The 19,457-nt window shown below is 42.1% G+C and overlaps 1 protein-coding gene across 2 annotated transcripts in view; it reads left to right on the top strand.

Moving 5' to 3' along the window:
- The window catches only part of DOCK2 (dedicator of cytokinesis 2), a 2,042,522-nt gene that overhangs the window by 791,081 nt on the left and 1,231,984 nt on the right, over positions 1 to 19,457 (top strand). The gene's annotated exons all lie outside the window — the stretch shown is intronic.

The raw sequence follows: 19,457 nt of genomic DNA, 5'->3' as shown, positions 1-19,457 counted from the left end.
CACTCTATGCAGGAGCCCCGGCCAAACTCCTGAAACGACTCCAACGCACCTAGAACGCCTCAGCACGCCTGATCCTCGACATCTCCCGCCGCAGCCACATCACACCCCACCTGAAAGACCTGCACTGGCTCCCCATCAACAAGAGGATTACCTTCAAGCTCCTCAACCACGCACACAAGGCACACCACAACACCAGACCAGCGTACCTCAACAGACGACTCAGCCTCTACACCCCCGCCCGCCAGATCCGCTCCGCCGACCACGCCCTCGCCACCGTCCCCTGCATCTGAAGAATGACCGCCGGCAGCAGATCATTCTCCCACCTCGCCGCCAAGACGTGGAACACCCTCCCCATCCGCCTACGGAAGACCGAAGACCTTCTAACCTTCAGGAGACTCCTCAAGACCAGGCTCTTCGAACAGTAGCAGCACCTCCCCCCCAGCGCCTTGAGACCCTCACGGGTATGTAGTGCGCTTTACAAATGCTATGATTGATTGATTGATTGAAAGATTAGCAGCTTCCTCTCTAGCCTTTTTTAGTAGAGCGACACAAGAGCAGACTTCCAACAAGAAGGGAAATCTGCATTTTCCTGGGTTGACTTAAACCAAGCCAAGTGATGTAGGGGCTTAAAACAGGAGCTTCCTTGGAGAAAATGAAATGGGGACAGGGTCCAATGGTGAACCCCATTTCACCTCCTTCATGTTCACCATTTCTTGTGTGAGTTTCTGAAATTCACACCAGTTGACGGATGTTCCAGGGTGAGGGTTAACTTCTTCCTGGAAGAACTCTGCCAGGGAGGGTTGGGGCTCGCAAGTAGAGTAGATCTTATCAATCTTCTGATGAAGGAATTCTGATAGGTCTTCACACCACTGGGCCGAGACTGGGATATTTTGACTCAAAGCTGTAGCAGTAGTTCCTTGACTATCTGAAAAGGTTTCTTTTAAGCACCTCTAAAAGCTGTAGAATCCAAAGGGGATTTAGAAATCCACCAATTATGCTCTAAAGCTTTGCTCTTCCTCTTCGCAGTTCTGAGTTAATTTGTGTACTATTTCTCTGAAGTGGAAGATTACAATGTCCTCAATTTAAGAGGGGTACATCTATCTAAGTCCTTAACTATTGCAGTCTTTAAGGCCCTACCATTTATATTGATTGGAAGATCTGCATTTAAGATGTCAGTGCCCTATCATCTTCGGTTTTTCTAATTTTGAGAATGCTTAAAAAGATCCTCCCTTTTATCCCTTTGCACCCCCAAAAAACTCTTATTGCGGCACTAGCTGTGGATAATGGATTATTGTGACAGCTTCTTACTGCCCATCAGCACATCCTTAATAGGCCCTATAAAATGCAGCAGCAAGACTCCTGCTTCAGATACCCAAACATCACTCCGTAGCCATAGCCATCAAAAAAATGCACCGGCTCTCTATCAGGCAGAGGTGCACTTTCAAAGCACTCTGCATTGCTTATAAGGCACTCTATGGCCTAGGTACTACCGGTCTTCAACAAAGTTTCAACTGGTACATCCCAGGTAGAACTCGATGATCTGCCACTGCAAATCACATTGTTGTACTCAGGTTTAAACTATCCACCTAAGGCAGGAGCTTCTTTCTAGGAATGTGTAAAGCTTGGAACACCTTACCATACACATCAAGCGCGTTAGAAGATTTATTAACATAACATAATAAATGCACTTTTCATTTTTCTAAAGAAAAAACACTGACTGAAAAATCATTTTTTGATTGTTAATATTGCCTGCCAGCAAATAGTGATTACTAGCCCACATCACCTCCCCTGAGTAGGCTTTGGACTGCTCTGCTTCCTTACCATGAGAGAGTCAAGCACTCTGCGGGGCTCCCAATAAGGGGAAATTGTGGGCCTAATATGTGCACATGCCTCACCTCCTGCACAACAAATAACCAAATATCCTACAATTACAAGGAATGAAAATATTGCGTCATTGCTGACCACTAATTGAGCAAAGGTTTTATGTGAGTATGATTGGATATGCATCAGTGTCTTATTTACCATCAATTATTTGGCAAGAACTTGTTTTGTTCCTAATGCATCTTTTGGTCTTTAATGCATCTCATCCATTTTTCTGGTTGACAACAACAAAGATATGTTATTCAGTGAAATTCCGTTGGTTGAAATCATGCCAAAGTCCTTTAGTGAAGGGGTTCAGCCTGAACATGCAGTGAATTAGATGTTACAGAACTCTTCAACATCATTGCCAAGTGTATACAGCCAATTCCGTAACCACGTGTGTGTTGTAGGAAATTCCCAAACTTTAAATCTTTTTGATTCTTCATCAGGATCAGTCATTTTACTGAGAATACTGTGCTTTTTAGGAAGCTATAATTTGCAGTTTGTCTTACTCTACTTATTTTGTGATGAACAGCTGTGTTACTGATTGGAGAGTAGCTTAAATACATTTTTGGGATTATTTGGGAACATTTGCAGAAAATAGTTTTATTACCAGAGACCTTGAACAACTTGAAATGTATTTTACAAATTCTGTCTGTACAAGATTGATTGATTATTATAATTCTAAAACATATTGCTACCTGTACTGATAAACTTCTGCTTAACATCTACCACAAACAAAACACACTGGTGAAGCATCAAGCCCTGCAAAAGAAGGTTCTTTAGCTGTTGAAGAGCTGTTAGTTGAGTATTCCAGAGGGTAGCTTTGTGAGAGAAATTCGCTGCCCAAGCAACTTTGACACAAATATTAATGAGTTTAGTTTCTGCTTGTGTGATCAGCCATTACTGGTGGCTATGGCTCTGTCTTAAAACCCTCCGACGAGTAAATATTTACCTTTGAAAACACACTTTAGGGCGTCTTCGGGGGCCGGCAAGTGTTTTCCGGCTTGCTGTGATGAGAAAACAATATTTAATAAAGGCCTTACTTGAGTTCGAGTAAACGCCGTCTTTCGGCGTGTCTCCCTCACCTGGAGCTACGGGAGTTGCTCTTTTGTGCTTGCTCTGCCTTCGGTGAGGCGGGTCTGTTTGTAGCTGTCATTTGTTTCTTCACTATGATAAACATGGAAGAAAGACTCTATGGCGAGTGCTATATAGAGTGCTAATTATAACTTTTTTCTGTGGCAAAGTCGTGTATTTGGTTTCGCATCAATACCTGAACGATATTTTTATAAAGATTAAAATCCCTAGTTTTGTGTGTAGGATTTGTGGTTTTAATTTTAATTTCATTAGCTGATTCTCAAAAAAATGTGCCTATTTATTTAAAGATTTAGTGTAGTAGTGACTCTTCGGGTGCTAATATGTGATATTGGTGTGCCGGTTACCAGTGTTTCATATGGCGAATATTCAGTACATGTTCACAGTATGGTTTATCTATGAATGAACCTTTAGGAGCGTTGCATTGCCAGGTGGTCATTGTAACTGGTTCCAAGGATCTGTACATATTCCAATCTTGGCTGGTCTCAAAAAAAGAGAGAGTGAATCTTTTGGAAGGATAAGCTGTCAATTAAACTGGTGCCATGGTATATCATCATTTAATCCTTGAGCATTAGTCTGTAGGCAATGGACCCAACGTTGTTCTATTTCAAACAATATGCGTTCAGCATTGTTGTTTCTGGTATTTAATATCTCTGACCGTCCAGTTTAATTTGTCAGTTGTGTGATTTGAATCTATATAATGTTTGCTCATTTTTGTTGAAGCACTTTTGCACTTGATGTTGCTCTTGTGTTCTCCAATCCGCAACTTGTCTGTATGACAAGTCATCCCAATGTATCTGGGACCGCATGGGCACGTAATCATGTAGATCACATGTGTAGAGTTACAATTACTATGTTGTTGTTGTGTCCATACTAGGTTATCAGAAAGGGACAGGGTTCTTGTTGCAGTGGTCGGTGTACAAGCTACACAGGAACCGCATTTCTCAACACATAACCTGTGGGGGATAACTAAGTGACAAAGAGGAGGACAGTACTAGTGTCAGGTTCCTTTGTGTGCGGTGTGGGCAAGGTCCTTTAAAATGTAATCAGGGCAGGGTACAACTCCTCCTCAGCCATCCTAGCAGAAAGACCCTCTCACAGCTGCACACAGGTTCCATTGGTCACTGTCTGGGCCCAATACACATTATTGATGGGGGAAACCATTTTTAGGCCGAGGTAACTGGAAGCTCCTAGAAAGACCTCCAAAAGTTTGGGTAGGAATATACAAACTTTCCAGAAACTGTCCTTTTCAAAATTATAATCTAAATTCAACTTCAGGATTAAAGATGATTTTGAATTACAACTCATTGGAGGGTAAACAGTTTATCTCTATCTGCTCCTAATCTGAAGTTAGCACATAATAATCTATTAACTAAGTAATAAGGTAATCCAGTGTTAGCCTATGGGAGAGATAGGCCTCACAAAAGCGAGTAAAAGCTTTAGGACATGTAAAGCTTAATAACTTGTCTGTCTTTTTAAATACTATTCATATAGGGGTGGTCAGGGCTTACCCTACGGGTGACTCTTAAGTATTAAAAAGAAAGGTTTAGGCCTGACAAAAGGTTTATTTTGCCAGATCAAAATGGCAGGTTAAATCTTCACACACTGGATGCAATGGCAGGCTTTAGACATATTTAAAAGGCTACTTAAGTGGGTGGCACAATCAGCGCTCTAGGCCCACCAGTAGCATTTCATTTCCATGCCCTGTGTACAAGCAGTGCCACTGACTAGGGGCTTACAAGTAAATTAAATGTCCCAATTAAGTGTAGGCCAATTTTACCATGTTTTAAGGAGAGTGCAGAAGCAGTTTAGCACTGGTTAGCAGGGGTAAAGTGCAAAAAGTCCCAATGCCAACAAAACAAGTTAAGAACAAAATGGGGAACTATCACTCCAAGTATGTCAAGTCTAACACTTATGTTGAAGTATGAACACCTATTCGAACTGTTTAAAGTGTGAATGTAATCATGCTTGCTTTTTACAAGCACTCCAAACAGATCAATTTGTGTGACTAGTTTCTGAAGTTTGAAACAAGAGTTTATCCTACATGTGCTGCAGAGCACTCAGGGGTTCTGAGGAGAGATTATATGAGGTAAGCCACAGATTATAAAATCCCGGTTACAATAGGCACATATTAATAATTTTGCATCTCTATTGACTAGAATGGCAATGGCAGAAGCAATTTTATATAAATGTTAGTAAAGAAATTGCAATCCAATGTTGTCTTCTGGCAATCAGATATTATGGGCAAATGCAACTTATTTATTTGGCCAATTTTCTTGAGACAAACCAGACTACCGATAACTCTACTAATCCATTCACTTCAGTTAATGAATTGCAAACAGACTAGGAACCAAATTCTTCATGCATGCCTTTTGCTTGCCATTTAACATAGTCTTGAATCCCACAACAGCCCATGTGGTCAAATGGGGTTTCACAATTGTGTGAGGCTCAATCAGGTGCTTTGCCTTTTTGCTCTCATTTAATATTTCAATTAGAAGCTGCATACTTAAACAGCTACACAAAAGGGAGACAAAACAATACCGGAATCTAGCTTGACTCAGTAGTCAGCTACAGTATCAGTTAAAATTCAATTCCACAGTGCCTGTTGGTTTAAGTGGTATGAACCAGCAAAACCTTTTTTAATCTTGGACAGGTACCAGTATGAAATACCTCATGTTTGCCTGTGCATAAACATTATTCCAAATCCATGTAAGAGTAATAGCCCACCGAAACAGGTATTGGCCTAGAAGATAACAGCAATTGCATATTAGGGCACACTGAGAGCTGGATTCTGCATGAGGCTTTTTCCAGCACAGTTTCCCCCCCAACATATTTGTGAGCTGGGTTGCCTCCCTTATGAGTGTGTCTCCTACAATCATCAGGTCATGAAGGAGTTTGGGTATTGATATCTCCCACAGCAGTTGAAGTTTCTGAGGCCTGACGTGCCGTGGTATTTTTAACCTCCTGCTCCTTCCCATATGAAATGCCCATGGCTCTAACATATCTATTGCATTAGGCATGTGTCTGCATCTAGCAGGTGACAGTGGCTTACAGGGCAGTGACAGAAAATCTAGTGTAGTCTTGGTCTGATTGTGGTTTGCACTAGTGTTAGCTCTGAGAATTTACCTCTTTGAAGTCCAGTCTGGTAAGTTGAACCTGGAGGCCCAGTGTTATAATTGGTAAATAGATGATAGCTTTACACAGCTGGGAAAAGCCTTTGCCATTTTGGGTTTTGGGTGCATAGAATGTGCTACTGCTACTAATCATGTCCCCAAGAAAGTCGATGCAACACTTTGCTCCAGAAGCTGGCTGGCTGGGGAAGGTTGGAAAATGTATATCATTTTAGGGTGTCTTAGACATCATCACTGCAAAACTGGCACATTCACAGTTTATAATACCCTACTTTACCACCTGAGTGATATTGCCTGGAACCAAAGAGGAAAGACTTCCTTCCCTGCCTGAGCCACTGACAATTCCCGATTATTGAACAAAGTTGTCTACAGCTCAATTTTGAATATTTGCTCAAGGGGTTTGCGGCAGGGCTGGTGGCACCTGTGTAAAATACTAAAGCAGGTTAGACAATGCCTTCTGCTTGCCCCAGGTACTTTCCTTACTATATATAGCCAAAGGGTGCAGAAGGCCATGGGATAGTGGAAGCTGACATTTGCCCAGTAGATGTCCAGTGGATCACTAGGAACTGGGCATTTCTGGTGGACCCGATAACAAATTTGTGGAAACGTTACTACTTCTGGGAAATGTGGATTAGAACCTGAAGAATCAATACTGCAGACTTGAAGGACCTTTCTTTGAGGTAACACAGCTACCAACTTATCCAAATAATTGCACTCCTGAAGGACCTGAATAATCTTCCAAGCCAATTCAAGAAATAACGCAGGTACAGTCTTTCCTGCTCAGGCCTTTTTGGTAGCAAGTGAGATGCAATGGCCAGGTCACTTAAAAAATTATTTTACCATCTGGAACTCTTTCAAGCTACTGGTTATAGACTTGCCCTATTGAGTACTCCAATTTATCAGGACCACCTAAATAATTCAATTCATCTATGGTTATTCATAGGTTGACCACAATGGATGTCCAAGCAGAAAGAGGCAAATACTGATGAGAAATGGGCAGAAAGATGTCAGAATGAGCTGCAAGAGCCAGTGTAAAGGTCTGAAACTAACTGAAAAAGGCAGAATAAAGGGAATAAATGAGCAGAAAGAGGCAGAAAAAAGGTCAGAAACGAGCAGAAGGAGGCAAAATATAGGTCTGAAGGGAGCAGAAAGAGGCAAAATAAAGGTCAGGAGGGAGAGCAAAGAGGCAGAATCGAGGTCAGTAACCAGCAGCAAGAGGAAGAATAAAGGTCAGAAACTAGCAGAAAGAGGTCAAATAAAGGTCTTTAGGGAGCAGAAAGAGGCAAAATAATGGGCAAAATGAACAGAAGGAGGCAAAATAGAGTGCTGGAGTGTGCGGAGAATAGGCAGAAGAACAAGCAAAAAATATGTAGAAGAGGCACAAAACTGAAGGAATAAGAGGGTAGTGGCTTCAGGGAAGCCGGACAGGAGAACCATCACAGGGTGAGCTGGCTTGAGGAGGACCTGCTCCCAGGAGCACACCCACTTTTTTTACCACGCATCTACTGACAGACCCACTCATACACTCACGCACCCACTCAAAGAGCCACTCACCAACTCACAGACCCACTCAGATACTCACACACTCATTGACAGACACACTCAGATCCTCATGTATCACTCAAATGTTCAATTAAAGCAATCATTCATCCACTCCCAGACCCAATCAGAGACTCACTCACACACCCATGCATCCACTCACAGACCCACTCACAGACTCTTGCACACTCTCACAGACCCACTCTGAGACTCACACAACCACTCATAGACCCTCTCATGTGCCCACTCACTCACCCACCCCCTCAGACACTCATCCATCCACTCACAGACCTTCAAAGATACTCATGCACCCATTCACAGACCCAGAGACTCACGCACCAACACACAGACCCCCTCACACTCTCGTGGACCCAATCACAGAACCAATCACACTAACTCGTCCAGTTACAGACTCAGAGACTCATGCACTCACTCAGACTTAGTCAGAGACTCATACACTCACTCACAGACCCATTCAGAGACTATGTACTCACTCACAGACCCAGTCACGCACCCACTCAAAGGCCCACTTAGTTTCTCACTCACCCAAACACATACCTACTCAGGCATTCACACACCAACTGACAGACCGACTTAGACACTTAGATGTTCTAACACCCACTCACAGACTTACTGAAACACTCATGCACTCACTCACATGCACTCACTCACACACTCACTGTCAAAGGTTAGTGGTTACATTTTGGAAATACAATTTTAAAAAACTTAAAAATTCACTTAAAAAACAAAGGTTACGGGGTAGTTATCGATCGGAAACACCGTTAAAAAACATGTAAATTTGCAGAAAAAAACGAAGGTTACCGGGACATTATAGTCAGGAAATAGTATTAAAATAATCTTAGAAATTCCCTGAAAATAACAAAGGTTACAGGGGACATTATAGTTAGGCTCAGATTTCATTTCAACAAAACCAGTAAAATATAGCAGGTATAGATAGCTGAGCTAACTATCATTTTCTACCATGCACTGTGCTGCTTATGACCTCATATATTACATCACTCATGACATGATCAGTGATATCATCCTCAGAAGCACTCACATATCCACTCACACCCCTGTACAACCTCTCATATACCCACTAACCTACCCACACAGCCACTAACATACCCATTCAGGGACCCACACAAGTACTCACATAAACACTCACTCATCCATAGAGTACTCACATACCCACTCACTCAAACAGCCACACATACAACCACTTACTCACTGATACAGCTACTCATACAACCAGTCACTTACACATACAGCCACTCACACAGCTACACACTCACCCATACCGCTACTCACACACCTACTTATTCACCCATACAGCCACCCATTCACAAACTCACTCGCCATGAAATCTCTCAACAGAGCCGCTCACTCACCCATAGAAGCACTCACTCACACCCCCAAAAGACCACTTACATACCCATTCAAACATTAACACAAGCACTCTCATATCCGCTCACTCTCCCACACAGCCATTCACACAGACACTCACTCTTCAATACATCACCCACACATCAACTCACTTAACCAAATAATCACTCAAACAGCTACTCACTCACCCATACGACCACTTACACACCCATTCACTCTCATACATCCACTCAGATACCCACTCACCCATACAGTCACTCTCACATCTACTCACTCAGAGAGCTACCCACACGCCCACTTGAACACCCATATAGCCACTCACACACCCATACAGCCACTCACACACCCAGCCACACATCAATACGCACTGTCACACAGCCACTCACATAATATAAGTTAGAAGTAGTATTCCTCATTAGTTGTGCACCTAGAATACTAATTAACTTTTATAGGAGGTTAGTATATATCTTTAACACTCATAAACTCTTAGAAAACACTTACACTCACTGGATGATGTCATCAGTGCTGTCATTTGAGATGTCATCAGTGATGTCACTGACCATGTCATGAGTGATGTAATATGTGAGGTCATAAGCAGTGCATTGTGAGGGAATATATTATAGTTAGCACAGCTACCTATAACTGATGAATTTCGCTGGTTTTGTTTGAGTGAACTCTGAGCCTAACTATAATGTTCCTGTAACCTTAGTTTTGTTTCAGTGAATAGATGTGTGTGTGTGTGTGTGTGTGCGTTTGTGTGTATTCAACAATAAGGAGGCATTCTGAAGAAATGTGGCTCCCCCTTATTTCAATATTGTATCCTAAATATTGTATACAAAAATATCCCCATTATTGAAGTTAATAACAGCTAATTTACACACATTGGAGGAATAGTTTAGTAAATTATGTTTAGGCCACAATAATCAGATGATCATATGTATCAATATGCTGACATCCAACCAAGTGACAGAAATGACTGAAGTCAAGGTAATGCATTCTTGTTTATCCCTTGATTTCCTATGGTATTCTTTAGTTTTATCGCAGAACAATTCTCTAGTGCATATCCTCAGGATTGAAGTAAATAGCTACCCTTTTGCTGTGCACCAGTTGGAGATACTGCATTGCAGGCTCCTCAGTCTGCTACATTATATAGCCTAGTGGCTCAACTATTGATACATCCCCTTGCACTCACTATGGGCACTGCCTTCTTCAAAATAACATATATTGAGTTACTTGAGTCCATGCTCCACATAAACAATGAGCTTTACACAGATACAGCCACTGTGCAATCTAGGACTTCATGTTCCAGCTTCTGTTGCCCAAAGTCTAAACTGTCACAGGAACAGCAAAATGTGTATGGGGCCAAAAATGTACATTGCAACTTGAAGCCCAAACATCTTGACTGTAGTCCTCTGCCTGGATGAAAAATAAACAATGTGACTTGTTTTTTTGTAAATGGAGTTACTCCTGCTTCATTAACAAAATGTAACAAATGTATTTCTACTTCTATTTGCTGATTGGGCTTCTGTTCGACTTGGCCATCAGCAGGGTCACCCCAAACATTTTGCCTTTCCCTCCTGTTATCTGAACCTGTGTTTTTTTGGCTTTTGGATTGTAGGACTCTGCACACATTTCCACTTCTAACCAATGCTAAAGTGCTTGCGCTCTCTCCTTTTAACATGGTAAAATTGGCTTTCACCCAATCGTCACATTAAATTTACTTGTGATTCCCTATTAAAGAAGTACCACAAATACCCAGGGCTTGTAAATTAAATGCTATTAGTGGACTTGCAGCACTGAATGTGCCATCCACTTAAGTAGCCTTTTAAAACTGGACTCAAACCTGCCATTGCAGAATGTGTGCAGTTTTTAGACTGCCATTTTGACCTGGCAAAATAAACCTTTTGCCAGGTTCAAACTTTCCTTTTTAATACCTCCAGTAAAGGCCATAAATAGCCCATAAGGCAGGGTGCATTCTGTTTAAAAAGTTGGACATGTACTTTTATGTTTACCATTTCCTGGTAGTGAAAACTCTTAAATTTGTGTTTCACTACTGCAAAGCCTACCTGTCCCATAGGATAACATTGTGTTACCTTATTACATTTAATAAGCGATAACTTTTGATTGGGAACAAGCACGAATATGAAGTTTGGTGTCTGAGGAATCATAATTTAAAACTCTCTTTTAAAGTAAAGTCAGATTTTGAGTCACAATTCTGTAAAGGACACTTTTAACAAGTTGCCAATGTCTTGTCGTAAAAATTTGGTACCTGAAGCCAGTTCCCAGGTCACACATCTAGTTGTAGTTGGCAATTGGCCTTTGCGTAATCCTCAGAGACAGCCACACAATAGAGAGTCTGTGTGTTGGCAGGATGGGCCATGTCTGACTTGATAGGGGGACTTACCACACTTGCAATTCAATAGACTCTCTCAGCACACATGCAAAGATGTCCACACTAGCCTATTATAGACCTAGACGGACTTGGTCCAGGGCAGGAAGGCAGGAAATTCCAGACACCTCTGCAGGGGCAAACTCCAAAAGCTTTGCCCACTTCAAAGTAGGCACCAGGTATAAATACTGCACCCTCAGACCCAACCCTTGAGTACACTTCTGGACCTATAAAAGACTCAAAAAAGGACTGCTGTGCTGCTCTGCCGCAAAAAGGACTGCCCTGATGCTCTACTGCCCTGCTTCACTGCTGCTGGCGTGAGAAGGACTGGACCTGCATCTTGAACCTAGGGTCACCAAAATGACTCAAAGGGCTAGATGGGTGGCCTCCTGATCAGAGCCTCAGGGATAGAAAAGGTTCAAGCCATCGTGATCCCTGCACCTGGACTCTGCCTGCTGTGAGCCCTAGTCCCCAGTTGGTACCCCTCTAGTTCTGGACCTTTGGAAGTGGGTCTAAAGGTGCTCTGCCAGCCCAGCTGTGGTCTCTACTAGAACTGACGCAGCATGATGCAAAACTGATTGAGCTTCGCAATGCCTCATTGGAACTGATGCGTTGCAACACAACTATGAAGCAAGCTTGCATCACAGCCCTTGCAGCTCTCTGGCACTGCTGCTATGCAGCGCACCCCTGACGCAGACCTTGCAGTCTCATCAGAGCTGATGTAGATTGAAGCAGCCTCCATGCAAGTCCGCATTGCAGCTAATGCAGCTCATTTGAACTACTGCTGCATGACACATCTTATTTTTTATTTTTTTATTTATTGAGTTTTATATAGCGCTGGCTAGACCCGGAGGTATCAGAGCGCTTTCAATGAAAAAGAAACATTGTTTCAGAACATGGTTACAAAGTTACAACAGATACTGGAGCTTAGTTGCAGGAATTACATCAGTACAAAAGCATAGCATAAACATGAGGAAAAAATAGGCAAGGGGAGAGAAGAATGGGGGAGAGAGGGAAGGAATTAGGGGGGTAGCGGAGAATAATGGGGGAAGAGGAGAGGGAGGGTATAGGAGGCACAACGGGAAGACACGGAAAAACAGTGTCCGACGTCTGGCTGGGTAGGTGACGGCCGAGGGGTGAACCAGAGCCAAACTCCTCTATAGCTGTGTGGGACAGCTCCACCGGTCATCGGCCAAAGGTTGCTCGGGCACCACAGTACATACAGAAGGGTTATAGTTTCCGCCTAGGGGAGCATAGTCCCAAAAGTTCCATCAAGCGCGCCGGTCACGGTGTACGGTGCTGTGCTCCCAGCTGTAATAGGGTAAGAACCCATGCCTCCACTGAGTGAGACTCCCTTGTCGATGTAGTCTCTCTCAGAGGTGTCTCTGAGACTCCAGGGCATAAATGCTGGATCCCTGCCCAACAAGGGGAGAAGGAGTGCTTTAGAAAGGGGCCCACTCATGGTGGCCATTATTAGAAAATTGGTGTGTCAGATGTCCCCAGAGGTGGCCATTTCGACCTAATATTGCTTCAATAGACCGGATAAGCTGGTTCCCCCCGATGACGGCCCGCACGTCTTTGCTGTTTGAGGGGGCAAAGTAGGAGAAGACTATTATTCAGTTGTTTTTTTCGGCGGCATAGATGAAGCTTATATCAGTGCTGATCTTTTTGGTGTCTTGTGTTTCTTCACCTGGAGCGCAGGAGGAGTTTAGAGATAGCAGATGGATAACATGGATCTCGCATCACTCCTGGGGACCTCCCCTGTGTGGCGCAACGTTCTGCAACCATGTAAGGTGCATTTATCGGTAGGTCTAACTCGGTCCCTTTATGTGTCCCATGCTCCATCACGGTCAGCCTGAACTTGTGACTTAAACCCTAGTTTAAACTTTGTACTTTTGAGCACTATTTTTACGTTAACTTTTAAAATTACAGATCTCCGTCGGTTCTACTTACTGGATCTTTGTCGTTTTCATGTCAAATCATTTATTATATGTTACATTATTTTTCTAAATTGGTGTGGGATTTTTCTTGTGTTTGTTTTGGCTTTATTACTGTTCAAGTGCTGCATAAATACTTTACACATTGCCTCTAAGTTAACCCTGAGCTACCAGAAGATAAAGCCCAAATTAATTTGGTGTTTGCTTATGTTTAACCACAAAGAGAATTGTGGTTGCTTTCACCCCCCCTTCCAACCAGTAACCCAATTCCTTACACAGTCTCTCTCAGTAGAATCAGAGTGAGGAACACAAGTGAACTGAGCACTTTTTTCAATCTATCTTTCAGGTAAGAGACAGTGCCTGTACGACTGGGAGAGGACAACCCATGCCTGTAACAATTCCCACCGACCAGTGTAGGGTCAGTAGGCAATCTGCAAATGTGTACCGTGCTCAATTGCAAGACAGTTTTTTTTTCGATGAATGAATTGAATGTCTTCTGCATACTAATAGATAGAATAATTTTGGAGCAAAGCATGTTTTAAGAGATAGAACATTTAAACAAGAGCAGAGACCAGGTGTAGGATGCATGTGGAGCTTAAGAATTCGGAGTGAAAGGATGGAACTCACACATATAAATTCGTACAAATCGTATTCCAGATTGGCCACCTCGATGAGTATCTCCAGTAGGATGTGTCGTTGCTGGTACTCACAATAGTGCTGATTGCTGATTCAGCTGTAATAAAAACAGGACACCAATATTGTCCATGAGAGCCAGCATATCCCTCAATATATTCTGGAAGCTTCTTGTTCCATCGGTTCACAGCATAGCCTCAGATAGATGCGTGCAAGTTAGAGATGCAGTTGTAGATTCCGGTGTCAATGGGATGTAATGAGGATTGTGGGAGCAGGGCATGACAACCACCTATTTTTAATGTAGGTTAAATATAAGTTGTGGGAAATATTTAAGCTTTTTAATGTAATTCCTATATGCTTGATCAGATGTACGTATGATATCCTTACTTTTGTTGGCAGTGAGCAAGGGAACGTGACTCAGGTTTGTCCCACTATAAAGGTATGTAAAGTCCCGTATATTGGCCTCAGGTTGATAGACATGTTTTATGATGAGATAGCGTGAGAAGAAATTTCTGAGAAACATCTAATGGTTTGTGTAAGCAACTTATTTGCTACTTTTGGTGTATTTCAGGCTCCTAGACTTCACGCCCATAATTGTGAAGTAGCTCAAAGGTTAACCTAATAAATGTATCATCCATTTAATGTTACATTATTTTTTTCCTTTTTTGAAGACCAAACTCTTTCAAAGGTTATAGAACAACGGCCTTTTCAGCTTTAATGTGATCTATAAGATTGAATTATCAAGGACAAACTGTTTCAGATATCTTTGCCGTTGTTTGAAACAGTAACAGTGTGCATTAAAGCAAAAACGTATCCTATCCAGCTGCAGCCATTCCTACTCTGTGATTTTGTCAGATTCACTGGATCTCTAGCCTGAGAAGAGGCATTATGTGTTGTACACAATTGTACCACCCTTGGCTGGTTCATTTCTACACAAAATTCGGTTTGCATATTTCCTATTTACCACTGACTTTTCTGTGTATTTTCTTTTACCTGCAGGGGCACATACCCATCAGAGGCCTAAATATAGTTTTTATTATGTTGCAAAGTAAGCATTACTGGAATACCTCTTTTCAAAATTGCAAATGGTATGTGTAAACTTGTAACAAATACAAGTTAGGCTGTTAAAAATAGTAAATAGAATAGTCGTTTTCCATGTTCATATTTCACATAATTCTTTTAAATGGGATATAAGCATCATTGTTGGTCAGGATATCAGTAATGTTTTGAACTGGGTAGAAAAGAGTCACATCATCAGGTATGTTGTTGATTGGAAGCATAATGCAGTAGAAAGGGACAATGGTGCTCCAAGGGTGCATACATAAAGGAAGCCTTGGACAACCTTGTTCTTCTGTTACCTAGCAAAAAAAGCACAGGCAAAGTCAAGAGGTCTGATGCTGTCCTAAAGCCTTTTGGCTTCGGCAATATTTGTTTTGGTGTGTTGTAGTTTTAGCAGAACATTTTTGTTGGCGAAGCTGCTGGGCCCTCAGCAATCTAAAAAATAAATTAGTTGAAGGCAAAAATATTTTTGGGTCTACAAGCACACATTATCACAGTAGTCCTTGGCACCGAAGAGCACTACTTTATGTGTGGATGTATTCCTTGTGAATGGACAGTATGCCATAACGCTAAGTGAAGTCAGCCTATGGTTGCAGGGGACTAGCTCATTGCCCCATGAGGCATGGTGGAGAGGATGGAAGAAAATTGTAAATGACAACTGACTAATGGATGATGTCTGGCTGAAAGCCCTCATAACTAACTCTGTTACACGCATAATATTAGTAAAATCTAAAAATCTTGGATACACCGGACCTCAAAGAATAACAAATTTATCTGACGTTGGCTGTCAGCTTCTTTGCTAGTACTTTTTTTGCAACGTTTTGTAATTCTTTATGCAAATAGAGAAGAGGCCTTCAAAGGATAGGTGAGAAGGGAGGCTTGCAAGGAGAAATAGAAAGAGTTACATAGATAGAAAGAAAGATAGATAGAGATAGATACATAGATAGATACATAGATAAATTTGCATGCACACACATACATAGATAGCGAGATTGGCAGGATGACAGACAGACAGGTAATTACATAGACAGAAAAATAGGGTAGCAAAAATAGATAAGGATAGCTAGGGTTGAAAAGATAGATAGATAGCACAAGAAGATTGAATAAACAGCAGAGCTAAAATTAGTCATATCAAATTTAAATGTCTATATAAGCACAACATACAAGAGTAATGAAAGCAGTCTAGAAAGTCATGTAAGCAAGACATACAGACTAAAATAGTTTTCAAATATAACAACATGCAAGCGCACATAAAGAAACTAGAAGGCCATGCAGGAGTGGCATACAGACTACATTGGTTAACAAAAATAACTGCAGTCCGCAAATAAAATACATGCAAGCACGGCATACAGGGGTTGGAAACCCACTTTATTACATGCATACTAAACAAAAAACAACAAAAAATGACAACTTCATGAAGGACCGTTTCAAAGAGACAACATTTTCGTATGTTGTGAAATAAGAGCAGTCAGACAAATAATATAAAGGCCTCTCTACAAGGAATTTACAACACCTTTAGCAGGAGACAGGAACTCCTAAAGCTGAGATGTGCCCTCTGCTTAACATGGAGAGCTGGTTGAAATTATCTTGCTATCTCATCAGACTCTAAACACAAAGGCGACACCAAAGTAATAAAGTAAAATAAACACTGGCACTGAAGAGAGCTACATTGTGTGCAGTGGATGTGCTCCTAGTGAAAGAGCAAAACGCAGTCACTCAAACTGCAGTTAATCAGTTTCTGAAGTGGGCTGACCCCATGCTGTATGCTGTAGCGAGTGGAATCAATATGTGAATGACACGCCAATATGGATGAGGCTCCTTTAAATAAGCAAATTATATATTTTTTAGAAAAATTAAAAGGTCTTGACTAACGGCAGATCTAGGAAGGAACAATACCAAATTGTTGTTCAAATTGTCTCAGGTGGCCAAGTACATAATACAGACTAATATATTGCTTTACGAGGAATACTTCCTCAGCGTAATGCCAATACAGAGTGGTGTCCACCACTGCAAAAGAAAAAACATTGAAAGATGCCCACTAGGGAATGTATAGAGACTGAGACTCCAATGGGTCTGGCAACACTCAGTAGCGTAAATGCAGTTGCAATAAAGGAAACTAACAAGTCATCAGTTACCCCTTTAATAAACGCATTTCATGTCATTCTGTTGGGGAGTGTGAAAAAGTTAAGAAAAAGTCAAATAAACATAATAAATCATAAAGTCTACAAAACTGCAAAGTGCAAGAGGTGTTTTCCCACTTCGGGGGGTCCATTAAAATGCAAAAGCATCGAAATTTGCCAACACTTGTAAAGTATCCATAGCCGATGAAATGAATAAGAAAATATAAAAAGAGCCACAGAACGTTGCTACTTATTTCCAGGAACAGAAATGTTACTGCAAGTCGTAATGCCCATAAGAAAAATAGGCCAAACAGCGTTGAAGTCGAGAAACATTGATTTCTGACAGATACACTTCCCACTTAGGTAGGTCTAGTTATTTATGCCACATAGAAGGGAAACAGTGAAACTATATAAGAAAAGGTACAATGGGCTAAACTTTATACATGCTCTAAAATAAACGGAATAAACTAGCCAACTTAGGGGCCTATTAGGATGGCGGACGGACCTGTGTCCGTCTGCCACCCCAGATGTGGAGGGACCGTCCGCAGGGGCAGCGGCGGTCCCTCCGTGCGAATTAGGATGTGACCGCCACCCTGGCGGTCACATCCTGTATTTTTAACATTGCGGCGGGTGCTGCTTGAAGCAGCACCCGCCGCAATATTAAAACTGCATGCAGTGCATTTGCATGCACAAAGCGGCAGGCACCGGGCGGTGCCTGCCACTTCGTGCATGCAAATGCAGGGGGGTACCATAGGTACCCCCCATGTGCACCCCCCCCTTCACCCTGGGGGCCCGCAACGGGCCCCCAAAGAAAAGACGTATGCCTTTTCGTGGCGGCATTGGCGCCGCGGAAAGGCATGTCCCAGGGCAAATCCTAATATTAGAGCTTTTCCGGCACGGTCTTGCGGCGGAAAAGCGGCGGACGGTCTACCCGTCCACCGATGACCCCCCAGCCATCCTAATCTGGCGGGGGGTCTTCACACACACCGCAGCGGTGAATCCGCATCCTCCGGGCTGGCGGTGGCTTCCGCCGGCCCGGAGGATGCGAATTCACCGCAATCATAATCGGCCCTTAAATGTAAAAGGAATAATAAAACGTATACCATTGTTATATCGAGTTGCAGTCCTAGCATGCTTAAAGTGTTATTGGTATGAAAGTGGGGAAAATCATAGAAGAAGACATGATCATGTACATGGAAGATGCAAAATAAAGTCAAGCAGACTCCCGATATTCACAATGAAAGGATGTCTTACAATAAAACTCAAACTTTGATGAAAATATTCCAAAACACAACCTGGAGAACCTCAAAACAAAAGTTATTTCCTGAGTGGACTATGGTGAGAGACATAAATGCCCGAAGCCAGGCATGGAAATAAGACCAGAGTTATAGAGACTTCCTAACAACGAAGCCCTCTCTTGACAATGGAGAGAGTAAGAATATAGGTACTGTTAGATACAAAGACTGCTTTGGGGTAAAATGATGTCAGGAAACTACTCGTTTTCTACATGATTAAACAACGAGGTAAAGGCAAAATAATTAAAGCTTAAATTAATTTGTAATAATCCTTAATACACTGGTGTCACAACTATGACTACTGAAAGCTTTGACAAGCTTTAAATAACTGGTTGCATGGGTTTCATCTATCTAATTTGTGCATCACAGTACTATTTCTAAGCGATTTGGAATGCCTTTCCAGTTCAGAATCGATGTTTTGGCAGCAATAACATAATAATTTCCACGCGAAATCAGAGTCAAACTCCCTCCTATATCAGCAGTGGCAGTTATCTCAAGTGGGTTATAATCCTTTTTCAAAAATATTCAGAGACCCAGGCCCTTTTACCTAGAATCCTTATGTTTGCTTGTGTATTCCTTCTTGTATTTTATTTTTTCCAAATATTTATTGATTAACATGTGTTTTTAATTTTATTTCTGATGCTTCAAAAATAGATGGCAGTAAAATGAAAAACCTGACGTAGAGAAATGCCGACCACACTTCAGATACTTCAATATGCTCTAGAAGATGACGGCATATAACATAAAAGCCACCAGACACTAGGGGCATCATTAGGATAGCGGGCGGACTTTATGCGCCCGCCATCCTGATGGAAAACGGGACCGCCCGCCATATGTGCGGTGGTCCCGTGGGGGGAGAATAGGATGCGCCCGCCACACTGGCAGGTCATCACACATTTTTATTTTTTTATAAAACATAATAAAACAAAAGAATAACATTCGCATTGGGTGAACAAGCATCACACATTTTTAACATTGCGGTGGGCGGTGCTTTCAGCAGCACCCGCCGCAAT

This window comes from Lissotriton helveticus, chromosome 7 (assembly GCF_964261635.1).
Source record: "Lissotriton helveticus chromosome 7, aLisHel1.1, whole genome shotgun sequence".
Classification (NCBI taxonomy): Eukaryota; Metazoa; Chordata; class Amphibia; order Caudata; family Salamandridae; genus Lissotriton; species Lissotriton helveticus.
Note: the sequence above shows the minus strand (reverse complement) of the source record. Positions and strands in the feature narration are given on the sequence as shown.